Genomic DNA, 7,057 nt, shown 5'->3' on the forward strand with positions numbered 1-7,057 from the left:
GACAAGCATTAAACGGATGAAATAAACCACATGCACTTTATTTCTTCAGAAAATTGCAAACGCATCAATACAGCCTCCTGTTGGGTTCGGGGCTTTGTACAGAAATGTCTTCCACACGATAGATTCGCTGATTTGTCTTACGAAGCCGTCATCAACACGAACACAACGATTGCTGAAGCAAACTCTGCACCTACACGACCGAGACACAAGACTGATTATTTCACAGCTGCAATGCGAACAGAGAACTAAAAGACATTTTGGGTAAGCTTACTCACGTCAAGTCTTCACTGACAAGCTAGGAACAGACGGACAAGTCCGAACAAAAGTAAATGACGTCAAAGTCTCTTTTGTTTTGCGTGTAACTTTGTCATGACGTCTTGTTGTGACAGTATGAGCGACAATTTTTTCGCTTCCGGTGTCATTTTAGACTGAAAAGCAACTCAAAAGAAGTAGCTGAGCCTGTGTCTTGAAACAGCAGAAACACTCTTTTGGGTTGCCGTTTCAATGTTAACCAAAAAATTACAGACAAAAAACAATGTTCAGTTGCGAAATGACAGCAGACTGAGCATTTATTCCGGTTGATGAAGGTACGATTGAAACTTCTATTCATTCTGTCAACCAACAAGACTAGATTTGTAGCAGACGACAAACAAAGTATGTGTTTTTCCTGTCTTGTGATGACGATTATGCCGTTATAATATATCTGTACGTTGTGAAGACATTTCAAAACACAATTTAGCTTTGATGTGTCACGGGATATATTCGTTTTCATCCATGGAATTGGTATTTTGTCTCGGCAGGGTGAATGAATTCATGTCTTTTCCGGCCAAAACTGCCCTTGCCAAGAGTGAAACAAAATATAGTTCTACAATTTCTAGGCTTGCGTTGATTATTCTGCCCATGGTGAATTTTCCATGCTTTGTTTCCACATCCCATGACAAATTCTCCTTACTTTGGTCATGCCATATATACTTTACAGCTCCGTCCATCCATGGTATCGCGTGATATTGTGCGTCTCGACAGGGTGAAAGAATATAATGACGTCACTCTCGGCAGAGCCTCGAGTGACGTCATCATATTCATTGACCCAGTCTCGACAAAAAATAGCACGCGATACCATGGATGGACGGAGCTGTAACTTATACTTATCATCTTACCAACATATAGTATCGGTGCGGGTTCGAGGTTTTGCTAGAGATGTACTTCCCATACTCATCTTTTATGCAGACACTCCCTGGTGTCCGAACACCCCCGTGTGCACTCATGCGCACAATAAATAGCCGAAGTTCACAGCCAAAGTTTCAGTCTTGGAAACATGAATACACCCAATCAGGGAAAAATGAGGCAGCACCGTATCAGACCGCTATGCCATACAACTTGCCACTGTGAGGAATTCTCGTGCAGAAGTTAATCGAAACCAAATGTTTAGTAATTAGGTCAACCGAAGTATAACTTATCCGCAGTTTTGTGGGTTGCATTTTGTTGGTGGGTGACCCTTTTTTTTTCTCTCCAAAATGTAAACTAAAAGCGTACAGAAAGAAACGCTTTAAGTGCGGAGATCTACCCACTGACATTTGCGGTTGCCCGTCCTTCTCACTGTTCAAAAGTAACACATTTTCCGCAAATACCTAGTTTTATATACTATAGACACCATGAGAAGCCTTATCTGGTCCTGATGTTAATGTTGTTTCTCATGTTTTGAAAATGTATATATTTGTAGGTGTGTGTTTTTCGCGCGTGTGTGTGTATAATATGTACAGGTCGAAACCCGGTTAGCAGCAAGCAAAATAACAACATGTGTCTGTTGGGGGAAAGACACGCAGAGTAAAGGGTCACCTCCCTTGCTTATAACTATTTTGCAATCTTACATGTTACGTAATAATATGATGTATGTCTGTGATAATGGTTATTCGAAACAATTAGTTACCATATTCATAAAAACATTACTGAATCCGCATTAATATTTTTGTTTGGCTCCATTGTCCTATTCGTTGGGACGAACATTCGGCATCATCATTAAACATTTCGTGTGTGTGTGTGTGTGTGTGTGTGTGTGTGTGTGTGTGTGTGCGTGTGTGTGTGTGTGTGTGAGTGTGTGTGTGTGTGTGTGTGTGTGTGTGTGAGTGTGTGTGTGTGTGTGTGTGCGTGCGTGTGTGTGTACGTGTGTGTGTGTGTGTGTGTGTGTGCGTGTGTGTGTGTGTGTGTGTTATTATGTACTATTGTGCAACGTGTTAATAATTGACGTGTGTGGGAATGCATTTATGCACATGGAAACCTATAATAATATATGGCTTGCTGTGTCATAGCACATTTTCACGAGTTGCTTTTTTAAATATTCAACTGCGAGCAAAAGCGAGCGTTTTAATATTAAAAAAGCAACTCCTGTCAATCTGGTAGTGTGCAATATTTTCACACAAACTTGATTTCAACTCGGAACAAAGATGCGCTCAGGTATTAGCAGTTTTAAACCTTCAAAGTTCACACGACTACACGGTCTGGTAATGTCTCTTCTTGCAACATAATTATGCAAAACTCGGGAGTGTTGGCTGATTCGAACACCGACCAGTTATTCATGATTGATCGCAAGCTAGACATGAACTCCCCCCTCCGAGCAACTACTGAGTGACGTCCCCTGGAATGAAAGCCTGTAAGGCTGTTTGACGCTTATTTCCAAAATAAATGTGGCATGTTATTACTCCTGTTGCATCTGCACTCACATGGGAGACTGGTACTAAGTTAACATGGTACGAACGTTCCGAACCCTACATGCTTTAGATTTATTTATTTATTAAGGAGATTTCTATAGCGCATAACTAAAAGCACTATGCGCTTTAGATCCGATAGCTGTTGCTTTGTAATGTGCATAGCTCATTCATTTACTGAGCTAATGCTGTCGTGATCCAGTGTAGTCCGCTACATAGGACAGAGTCGAACGAATCAGTCTTGCTCGAATTCTATCGGAATAGCTCTTGTGTTTTCTGTTATCCGCTGGGAAGTTCAGGCTAAATCGTCATGTGGGAATGTGTAAATGATAAGCTATATGCCACCTAAATGTATTTTAAAATTCATAAATGTGCGTTGCAAATTTTGCAAATTGTATTCTATTAGTTTAATTACTTCAATGTGTATTTATATTTGACTTGGCATAATGTGTGTTGAAGACTTTGTAAAGTGAAGATTTTCACTTTGATAAATATTACTATTTGATTTTGCATTGTGTGCACAATTATTTACTTGTGTATTTTTTTATGTGAGGCTCAAATACATATTGTATGATTTGCGCCATATAAGTGTCCTAATTAGTATTGTTAATATCATTATTAGTTGTAGTAATTGTAGTTTTAGTAGTAGTAGTAGTAGTAGTAGTAGTAGTAGTAGTAGAAATAGTAGTAGTAATATAAGCAGTAGTAATACAATTAGTAAATGTATTTGAAGTAGTAGTGTCCATATAGGGGAAGAGTTAAACGACAGGGAACGTTGCATTCCTTATTTAACAATAAGATTTTTGAGCACGAAGCTCGACACACAATTAACATGTGAAGTCAGGGAAAGTAGCGGGGTAAGACGGCATTTGCGGTGAATTCCTAAAATATTCTAAACATATTTGTTTTAATTCCTTACCGAGTTGTTTGGATCAGGTTATGTTTCACTTCATGGTTGAAAGTCGGTTATAAAACACATGCTCAAGAGAGGCGACAAAACCAGTCCCAATAATCATCGGGGTATATCACTCTTTTAGGGTTAAAAGTGTGGTAAGCAACATGTGCTTCACAAATTGTGAATTAAAGGGTTAACATGCGGGTAGAGAAATGAGATAATATAAGCGAAAAACAAGCTGGATTCGATAGGGGATACTCTACTGTTTACCACGTGTTTACCCGGACTGCACTTATCAAGAAGAAACTCAACAGTAGAAGGGGAGGCACAACTTTCATGATAGCAAGGTAATTGCCCCGAGAGTGGTTATTGCTTCCCATTTTCCATGTCAACTTATGTGTAGACCTGCAAGTGCCTTATCCCTCTTCGTTTGAATTAGCAAGCTTTAGACCAAATACGCACATACAAGATCATGTTATTCCTGTCAAGGTTATTTTTAGATTTACACGAACGGAGGGAAAGAACGGTCGTACACGTAAAAACCCACTTGTTCGGAATACACGTGTTTGTGGGAGTTGCAATCCACAAACGCAGAAGAAGAAGAAGAAGAAGAAGAAGAAGAAGAAGAAGAAGAAGAAGAAGAAGAAGAAGAAGAAGAAGAAGAAGAAGAAGAAGAAGACAAAACTTGACTAAATGTAACAAGTCGCGTAAGGCGAAAATACAATATTTAGTCAAGTAGCTGCCATTTTTCAGCAAGACCGTATACTCGTAGCATCGTCAGTCCACCGCTCATGGCAAAGGCAGTGAAATTGACAAGAAGAGCGGGGTAGTAGTTGCGCTAAGAAGGATAGCACGCTTTTCTGTACCTCTCTTTGTTTTAACTTTCTGAGCGTGTTTTTAATCCAAACATATCATATATATATGTTTTTGGAATCAGGAACCGACAAGGAATAAGATGAAAGTGTTTTTAAATTGATTTGGACAATTTAATTTTGATAATAATTTGTATATATTTAATTTTCAGAGCTTGTTTTTAATCCGAATATAACATATTTATATGTTTTTGGAATCAGCAAATGATGGAGAATAAGATAAACGTAAATTTGGATCGATCGTTTTATAAATTTTTATTTTTTTTTACAATTTTCCGATTTTTAATGACCAAAGTCATTAATTAATTTTTAAGCCACCAAGCTGAAATGCAATACCGAACCCCGGGCTTTGTCGAAGATTACTTGACCAAAATTTGAACCAATTTGGTTGAAAAATGAGGGCGTGACAGTGCCGCCTCAACTTTCACGAAAAGCCGGATATGACGTCATCAAAGACATTTATCAAAAAAATGAAAAAAAACGTTCGGGGATTTCATACCCAGGAACTCTCATGTCAAATTTCATAAAGATCGGTCCAGTAGTTTAGTCTGAATCGCTCTACACACACACACACACACACACGCACGCACGCACACACGCACACACGCACACACATACACCACGACCCTCGTTTCGATTCCCCCTCGATGTTAAAATATTTAGTCAAAACTTGACTAAATATAAAAAGAAGAACAAGTCGCGTAAAGCGAAAATACAATATTTAGTCAAGTAGCTGTCGAACTCACAGAATGAAACTGAACGCAATGCCATTTTTCAGCAAGACCGTGTACTCGTAGCATCGTCAGTCCACCGCTCATGGCAAAGGCAAAGGGGGTGGGGGATGGGTAGAGGTTAGGTGCGGGCATATAGAAAATGTCCTCTTCCGTTCAATTATGTTTTCTTACTTTGTTTGCCCTTTCTTTATGTTTAGCTATGTAATAACTCGCTTATTCGTGTGTATCATGTCCATACAAGTTCCTACCGACGTTGTGCAAATCGCTATATCTCCAATGCATGTATTACCGCAAACTACATGTAAATCAAGAATGAAAACATTTAATATTCAGATTGTACGGTCTCTAAAGCTGAGTTGCAGAAACTCAATCAAAGCAAATACGATTGTTTGCGTCTTTCGTTCGTGTTTTTTTGTTTTTTTGTTTTTGTTTAGTTTTTTTGTGTATTTCATGTTGTGCTTTGTCCCGATTTACAATGAAAACAACCATTATTTGTTTTGTTGTTGTTGTTGTTGTTGTTTTTGTTGTTGTTGTTGTTGTTGTTGCTGTTGGTAATTGAAAACAACACATTGCAGATGTGATAGAGGATGCAAATGGTCGATTACTTGTTGGCCAACTTGACCATAATGTTAAGTAATCAAACTGAACATGTTGGACTTGTTTTGTTTTTATTGTGTGTTATAGTTATGACCTGTCGATGCATTTAGTTGTTCCATTCATGCAAGACAGCGTTTTACTTTTTGGTGTGGAATAGCCATTGTAAAACAGTGACATACCAAAATCATCCGAACATGCGCTGTTCCAATATGTTCAGCATGCTTTAAAATGCTAAGACAGCTAGGTGTTTTGTTTATCTACGAGAAAAGAGGGATCATTATTTTAATCTCATTGAACAATTTGTGTTGTTTGCTGCAACTGTTTCATAAATTGTGGGAGTAATGCAGATGTAATACCTTTGAATGTGGATGATAGTTTTCCGTACTTACATAGTAATAAAACAAAAACAAGAACAGAAATCCAATGAGAGTGTTAGAAATAATACCATACCGATGCATTTTGTTCTGAAACAGTTTGTGTGTGTAAATAATAATGAAACGCACAAGTGGATTTGTTCAACTACTTACCACGAAGATTTTGATGTTGAGTATGACACTGCATGGTTTGTTTCGCGTGAGCTGAAGCACTGACTCCTGACATGAACTGTATATTTTAAATGTTTAAATGTTTCTTCCATGCATTCAAACATATAATATTCAGCTTCAAAACAAAGATAAATGTATATTTTTATGAACAAACATTTCCTTATGTTTGTTAACAGTGTTATATCACTCACTGGCCGCTGTTTTTCTTCCCGTTGTCTAAAATATTACTATTCTGCTTCTTCCTACCTGACATGCAATTGTAAAATGCATTATCCCTCAGAGGCCCAATTTATTTTTCCTTGGTAAAAAAAAAAATTCTGCAGCTGAGGGGCACAAAATAAGATAATAAAACCATATTCATTATTGAATCTGAATTTGATGACGATGACCTACTTTTTTTCAAAATTATTGTTCCACCGGTGACCCATTGGGTCTTAACGGAAAACAAAAGGTCAAAATCAAAACAGTGCTAAACTCTGAAGTAAGCTGCAAATTTCATTGTTTATCTGTATTAACACTCTTCTTTTACAATGCAGGAAAGAAGTTGTATGCAGTACAACTGAATAAAACGCTATTGTAATGACACATGGGTCGCCGGTGACCCACCGGGTCTTGGGGGCATTGAAATTGTGTTACTTTTTGTTTGGCATTGGGTTAGGAATGAGAGCGCCTCTTCTTTTGTTTCTCATTTGATTCAACCTTGTGTGAATAT

The 7,057-nt window shown here is 38.0% G+C and overlaps 1 protein-coding gene across 1 annotated transcript in view; it reads left to right on the forward strand.

The window, feature by feature from the left end:
• The window catches only part of LOC138965704 (multiple epidermal growth factor-like domains protein 10), a 219,401-nt gene extending 215,144 nt beyond the window's left edge, over nucleotides 1-4,257 (forward strand). Inside the window, exon 21 of the mRNA XM_070337880.1 lies at nucleotides 1-4,257. This exon is cut by the window's left edge and continues 684 nt beyond it. The gene's annotated coding sequence lies outside the window, so the exon portion shown is untranslated.
• The last annotated feature ends 2,800 nt before the right edge of the window (nucleotides 4,258-7,057 follow it).

Source organism: Littorina saxatilis, linkage group LG4 (genome assembly GCF_037325665.1).
Source record: "Littorina saxatilis isolate snail1 linkage group LG4, US_GU_Lsax_2.0, whole genome shotgun sequence".
NCBI lineage: Eukaryota > Metazoa > Mollusca > Gastropoda > Littorinimorpha > Littorinidae > Littorina > Littorina saxatilis.